Source organism: Cyanistes caeruleus, chromosome 2, assembly GCF_971803275.1.
Source record: "Cyanistes caeruleus chromosome 2, bCyaCae1.hap1.1, whole genome shotgun sequence".
Classification (NCBI taxonomy): domain Eukaryota; kingdom Metazoa; phylum Chordata; class Aves; order Passeriformes; family Paridae; genus Cyanistes; species Cyanistes caeruleus.
Window position 1 is genome coordinate 113,248,881 of NC_141702.1, and position 7,607 is coordinate 113,256,487.

Here is a 7,607-nt window from a genome sequence, read left to right on the forward strand (position 1 = left end):
TTCTCAGATAGGGAGTCTTGCTGCAAACATTACACAGCCTGCACTGGTACCTGACTAAAAGGGAGCCTGGCAACAGAGCTCAGAGGGACTGAATTTGGACTGCCAGCAAAAGCACAGATCTGGCAAGCAAGCTTGGGCTCTGTGTCATGAATCCGGATTTTCAAGATTAGTGGGACCGAAAATAGGCTTGGAATCACACTACACTTCATGGAAGAGTCTTACCCAACTGCAGAGCAAAAAGGTCATAGAAGCAGGCAATAGATTTTGAGTCCTAAAATGGGAAAGAGTGGGAAAAAGGGTTATGATACTTTCTGCTTATTCTTTTTGTTGTCAGGAAGATAAAAGTTTTTCACTCTGATGCTTCTTTTGCAGCATTGCAAGTAAAGGGTATCCCATTTACAATGCCTGGGCAATTACCACAAAACCTGAGGCTTTGCTTTGGTAGTTTGTAAACTTCTGTGTTATTTTCAAAGTGGATTTAGCATGTGGAAAATAATAATTAGTGATAAGTCTCAATAATTTAATCATTGCTCACAGATATTTATTTTTTTTATTTAAGCAAAATAAAAATTAAAAATTGCTGTTCCATCTTGCTTATTTTAGGCCTAGAATCCAAGTCCCAGAGGTCATCTAGTGAGCTCCTAGGAACCTGCTGGGGTACAAATGAGCAACCTGAGATATTAGAAAAGGTAAATACCCCAGTGTTTAGAAATGAACAGATGTTCTTGAACATCCAAGTCCCCCCACTGACTTTGGAGGGAAAAAAGACAGTAGATGAAAGGTTGCATTAGCACCGACTTTCTTAATCTTCATATGTCAGGGTCTCTGGGGTTCACTGAAGTTAATGAGAGCACTGGGTGCACAGAAAAAGGCAAGACACATCCCTCTGCAGCTGTGGGAGGCTGTGGCCCACTCACCAGAGTTTCCTGTGTTCATTTGTTTATAGAATAGTGCTTAGGTTAGTTCAGGAGAGAGTTCCTCATTTCCTCCTCCTCCTTCCCCTCTCCCTAACCAGATGTGACAATGTTACAATATTATTATCCTGTCAGCACCGCAGGGAGAAATACAAGTAAAATTCAGGGTGAAAGGATAGTCAGAAACAGATCCAAAGCAGTACCTTTCAGGCTCAATAGCCCATCTCAGGGAAACAGAAACCTTTACAAGCTGGACTGCGGTTTCATTTAAAATGTTCATGGGAAAATGATTACCGACAAATTTTTGAGGTCCTGTTGTATGCTAATTCCAGCTGAAAGCCATAGGAGGTATCTGCAGCCAAAAGATGGGGTGGAACCTGTGGGGCTGACAAGGTAAATCACATCCCAGACTGGAAGGAACAGGCTGGGTAGGTTTCACTGTGCCAGTGTTCCTCAGTCTTGCAGTGCCACTGGGAAAGAGATACCCACACTGGAGTCGCACTGTACAAACCACTGGCTCATAGATTTTCCCTGGCAAGTCTCCCAAAAAAGACAAGCTGCCTGAGCTTTCATACAGACAGGGAAGCCAAGGAATGATGCACAAAAGGGAATGAATCAAGCAAAAGAATCGGAGGAAGGAGGCTGCTTAAATGAAATGCCATTAAACATTCATAATATATAGAAGATTCCTTTTCACTGAAAGACTTTTGCTTCAGTTTGCCGTACTGGAGAAGTCAGAGATATAGCATTTATAGAGCAAAATTCAGAAGCAGGATACCTCTCTCTTTCCTGCAGCTTACCAAAGCATTACAGCTGCACAATAAACTACCACTACCTCTGCTCACTATATGCTACAGCCAAAAGCATGACATAGACATTATTCATCTCTTCCAATGCTACAAAGGCAGTCTACAGCTTTTCCTTCAATGGGTAAACTGAAAGATACAGAGTCATTGCAGAAAAGGCTATTATGCATCTGTAGATCATTTTCTTGGGATTTTTTTTCTCTTCCATCTAAGGACAGGTAAATAGGAAATAGAGACTAAGATTTTACCCCCAAGACACTAGTCCTTGAAAGTAAAAACTTAGCAATATCCATTCTGCTTTACCCTTTGTCTTTTCACCCTGAAAATCCCCTTGGGTCTGCTTCTGGCCTACTAAAGAGAAATTTCTTTTGTCAGTCCATGGGGCACCAGAATGTGCCCTAAAGTCTCTAGAAAGTGAGAAGAGCTTTCAAAAATAAAGTGTGACATACTGGTGAAAAGTACAGGTTTGTCATGTGGTAAACAGCCATCCTTGAAGACTTCCAGCCAAACATGCAGGATTTGGAAGACAGCTATCCTGCTTATGGGGTCCCAGCGAGAGCAGCATCGTGTCCTTGCTCAGCAATGGTTTCTCCTGGCATGTAAATGGATCTCTACTGGGGCTGTGAGGAAGTAATTGAATGCTGAGTTCATGTTCATTCAGCTCTCTGGGACTGAACTACAGAAATAGTTTTAAGCCTGAAGGTGGTTCACACACAGCACTGCAGTCCTTTCATGTGTCAGCCCTGCTAAGCCGCCGATTCCGGATCTTGACAGACCCATTAATCCTCAGCCAGTCTCACGCAGGAAATCATCCTGCTTCCTCTCTGTAAAATAAAGCGCTCCCATTTTAAGGGAAAGAGCGTTGTTGTGCACCTCTGCAGCTAAATATGATGTAACCAGCAGAAGAGCTGTATGGACTGACTGACAGAGCGTGGTTGGAAACAAGGAAGGGATCCAGGATGGCCAGCTGCGCTACTGGTTAGCAGGAGTGAGATGATAGGGTCAGCTGGCCTTCTGAAAGGGAGAAATTTGGTTGGACAATGTGGAAAAAGCCACACCCAAGAGGTTTTTGAAGCAGTTCCTACTCAGGCTAAGAACCACACTGACATCAGTGTTCTACCCATGACAACTGGGACCAAGTTGAAGAAACCTAAAATTGGCAAGACCTAAATAAAAAATGCAGTATCTACAGTGGTGATAAAATAATCAGAAAACATAAGTCAGGTGCATGCAGAAGGCTCAAATGCTTTTTAATGTTGACAACTGCACTATAGCTGCTCTGAACATAAGCCCCCCAAAATTAGCAGGAAGCTCTCAATTGTTCTCAATAAGCAGGAGGGCTTATCCCAGGACAAGAGCTAGCACTTGGATATTCTCTCCCCAAAAGCAAATTTCTGCCAGCTGCAGCATTTCTTCTTTCTTTTTCCTCAAAAAACAGGCAGTGCAGATGTACCTCATCCTTTGTTTGGGACACAGGCAAGTTGTTGCACTTTACAGTAATGCCAAGCTGCAATTTGATCACATGTCTTCTGCAACCCCCTTTAGCTGATCTGCTTTCCAGTCTTGTCCTACAATCCATGAAGCAAGCCTATCTGTAGGGAAGCAGACAGAAACACAGCTCCCAGCAATGGTCACTATTTTTGTGAGCAGCTGTGACAGCCCAAAGATCTTGCACAAAGTTTACATCAGCAACAGAGGAGGAAGTAATTTTATACAGTAGAATATCCAGCAAAAAATTATAGAAATTAGTTTATTCCCAGAAAAATAAAAGTGAATCAACTTTCAAGGTGTCTAACAACCCTGTTGGAAAAGAGTTGGTCTCTGGAACACACCTTACACAGAGTTCCCTGTTGCAATCAACACAATTATTTGTCTGGTGTTAATACAGTGACATGCTGCTTTGCTGAAATATCCCTGGCTGCCTTTCAAGCTCTTGAGAAGACAGCAAAGATTTTGTTTTGATTTAAAACCATTTTTCAGCACCTCTATGTTGGAGTGACCTTATAAAAGTGCCCATGGAGTCCTTTGACTGTCTTTTTTCTGTGCTGTGTGACACAGACACTTAAAGGAAGGAACTAACATTAAATGCTGACACTCAAGTAGGGACTTCTAGCCTTTAAAAATGTTACTTCTTTTTAGCCCACTGACTTTTCCTGACGCTTTCAACTTACTATTTTTTTTATTTTTAAAAAGGCTGTCTTAACCTCAAATTTGAATTAATAGGTCACCAAGGAATCTAATACTATGGTAAACCAATGAAAATATCACTACACAATATAGAACTAAAAGAAGTCGATAAATTCTTGATAGTATTTATATTATATATATATATTATGTGTATATATATAATATATATTATGTATATACATATATATATTATATACAATATACAATATATTATATATATACTATGAACATAGTATATGCTCCTAAAATGGTCAAGCTTGCAAGATTCCCTTAAATCAGGAACGTCACTTTTTTTAAACAGAAAAAAGAAAACTCTTCGCCAGGGCCCATCCTTTCAAGATTAAGAAATTCCCTTCCTCCCATTCCCCTTCTATTTTAGAAGTTATATTGAAATCAGGTATTGAAAATTTGTGGTTACACACTAAAGATATCCAACTGATGCCCCATACAGCTGACCAAAATGTAACCATGAACAGCGATCACTCCGAAAATTTACTTGATTAGTTTTACCAACAAATGTCAGACACCTCCATGTAATGATCCTATTCCTGCCAAATGCCACAGGGTTTCCACAAAACATTATCACTGAGATTCCAGCAAACTGTTCCTATTAAATAACTCAAAGTTGACCTGATAACACAGAAAATACGGCACGTGATTGAAGCTGGATCTGTCGATGAAAAAATAAATCAAATCCACTGTAAAACAGTGTTGGTAAAAGCAATGACCTTGCACAACAAAGGACACGGTAGAGCTTTCAATGCTAAATGTGTTGGGAAAATCAGGAATTGATAAAAATGAAAGTTGAAAGACTTGTAAGAGGGAACCACATGGTGGCAGTTCAAAAGTCTAACCATCTTCCTACTTAATCAAGGAAATAACTGTGTATAATTGTTGACTTTGCTGATGGCGCTCACAGAGGGTTCTCTCAGGTTTGCTTTGCAGATGAGGAAACTGAGTCAGAGGGACTAAGAAAAGGGCCAAAAGCCACAGGCAAACTTCACTTCCAGGGCCTAGTTTATCAACAATCCCCTGCAGACACCTGGCTTCAGCACACCATGAGGCCTCCCTAGTCTGTTAGATCTAAATTTTTTTCACCCACTATTATAAAGCAAGGAGGATTAGATCTGTCTGTTTTTTCAAAGTATGTGTTTGCTCTGAAGCATTCACATTCTTGCAGTAAGAAAGGCTATGAAACCATCACAGGGAAATGTTTTTCATGCAGTCTAATATAATTTCTGCACTTTGAAATCAGATACCTTAAAATATGCATGTGTGCCATCTTTCAGCATCCAAACCCATGCAAAATGGCACATAATCTGAGATTTTGGCAGAAGAATCAAGTTTCATCTTGCAGCTTAACAATAGCTTAGAACTGCTGGTGCTCTGCAGGGAGCTCAAAATCTTGTGCAAGTGTAACACCACAGACAACAGGGTTCAGAGATGCCACCTTTCCTATCTTCTGGCTTCTCTCCAGGACCTAGCCCTTTTCTACACCACTCCACCAAAATTCTTCACCAGACTCCTGACACAAGAACCAAATCAAATGCCAGCTTCCCTTCCAAAACAGCTGTAATGCAGCCCTTGAAGACCTGCTAAGGCTCAGCTCTAACAGAGGAAAGAGAACGTATGGGCTCCAAATGCTTAGGTAAAGTGTAGGCCAAATTCATGGATTTCTGTTTACATAGACTCTGGATTTTATTCACTTTCTCCAGTTAGCTGAATAGCTCTTTTATGAAGAGGGGATAAACTCTTCATCAAAATACTGAGGACCAATGCAGTTCAATATGTTTCAAAGGTAGATTTCTGTTCCATGAAGGATGGGTCTGTTCGCCTTTATCATTTATCATTTTAATACTTCTTGCTGATAGTATCTGATTTTTTGAGTTCTCCAGGTGCAACGAGGCCTTCCAAATGCAAGATGCCATCTTTTTCCAAATGGAGCACAAAGGTGTTAACAGCACCAGTCACAGGATATAATATAATATAATAAGGTTTTGTGGTGATACAATAAAATGACACAAGTTCTTATGGAGGATTCCAGTGGACACCGTACAAAATCAAGGCTGAAGTTCTCAATACACTGTGTGCCATCATAAACAAGTAAGGCAGTCAAGTATCCAGTTACCTTTACTGAGTCATGAAAAATAACCAGTCAAAAGAAAGATTACCCAGATAGGCACATTCATTTCCACCATGCAGAGCACAATCCATCACATTTTCTATTTATGCAAGTACAAGTATTGCATTGCCTTGACTATAACATAATTGTTTGCCTAACCTAGACCAAATAGAGCTCTTTCCTTGTAGTACACTAACCTAAACCCAAATCTGGATAGACCTGCTTAACCAATGGTCCTCCTGCACATCCAATAAATCCAAAGTCTCAATGGCTGCCCCAGTTCTCCTCAGCTCCTTGTTTTCTGCTCAAAATGCTCATTTTCTTCACTGTAGGAGTGGTTTATTTGGTCATTCCTTAGCACAAGAATGATCACACCAAGTCAGAGCAGATAACCAACTCCCACCATCTCCAGCAGTGACCAACAGAAAAGTCCTACTGTGTCGCTCTGTTGGGAACAGCAAGAAGAACAGCACAGGCTCTCTTGTGCATTGAACAGGAGAGCAAAGTTTATCATTCTTGATCTTCTTTTATAGGCACGTTCAAGAAAGTTGAGAGGTAAAACTCACATTGGTCATTAAAGCAACACATCACCATCATTGGTTAAGTGTAGCATCACCCCTGACTGTTTTCCTAAACACCACCTGCAAAGATTGTTGTCCTTTACCAAGGACTGTTTGGATTCTTTCTCATGCTCTCTCAGGCCAGAATGAGAAGCCTGTGACTTAGTTTCACACAGGCTCTGTTCCCTTATTTTTTGCATTTAGCATCCACACTACTGGAGGATATGAACATGAGACCAGCACATAATTAGTTTCCTACTTCATCCTCCCAGCTTCAAGAATTTTGGCTTACAGAGGACCCAGATCCTTCCTGCTTCCCACAGCTTACCAGAGTAGTAGTGATTAATGAAACCAGCTGTGTAATCTTCTCCCCTGCATTGCAACTGAACATGACAGATGAACTTGAGCAGGCTTTCAATGCCACCCAGCACAGCTGATAGCAGCCCAGCCACATCGGTCATGCCCTATGACAACTCTCTCCTCATTCCTCCTGCTACCTCTCAGACACATCAAGGAATGTCTCCTGGATAGACTGAGGCTAGGGAAACTTGAGTTCAGCCTCTCTTCTGCAGCTGGTTTCCTGTGCTAACATCAGCAAGGAAATTTGGGATCCTTTTTTTGGCAAAGATAGAGGCTCCTACACAAGTTGAATGAGAGCAGTTTGGAACCTCTCTAGAAGAGCATGCTTCTCTCCACTGAATCACAGCTGAAATCCCCTTTGAGTCCTAAGGCTGCAAAACAGCAGAAGGCACTGTGCTGACTCCCCAAAGCTGCTGAGGAGGAAAGATATTAAAGCCTTCTCAAGCTCAGTTACGGTGGTGCAGGGGTGTGTTACTAGGCAGCCTTTCTTGCCCTTCCAAAGGCAGATGTGGGGAAGGCAAAGTGAGGCAGTGGGTGGCATCTTTGTCCTGTGAAAAAGCCAGCTCTTTTTCATGCTGCCCCTTTGCCACATGGCGAGCAAAAGGGATCTTCCCTTGTGTTCTTGGGCCTATAAACACACCATTGAACTACACCTGTG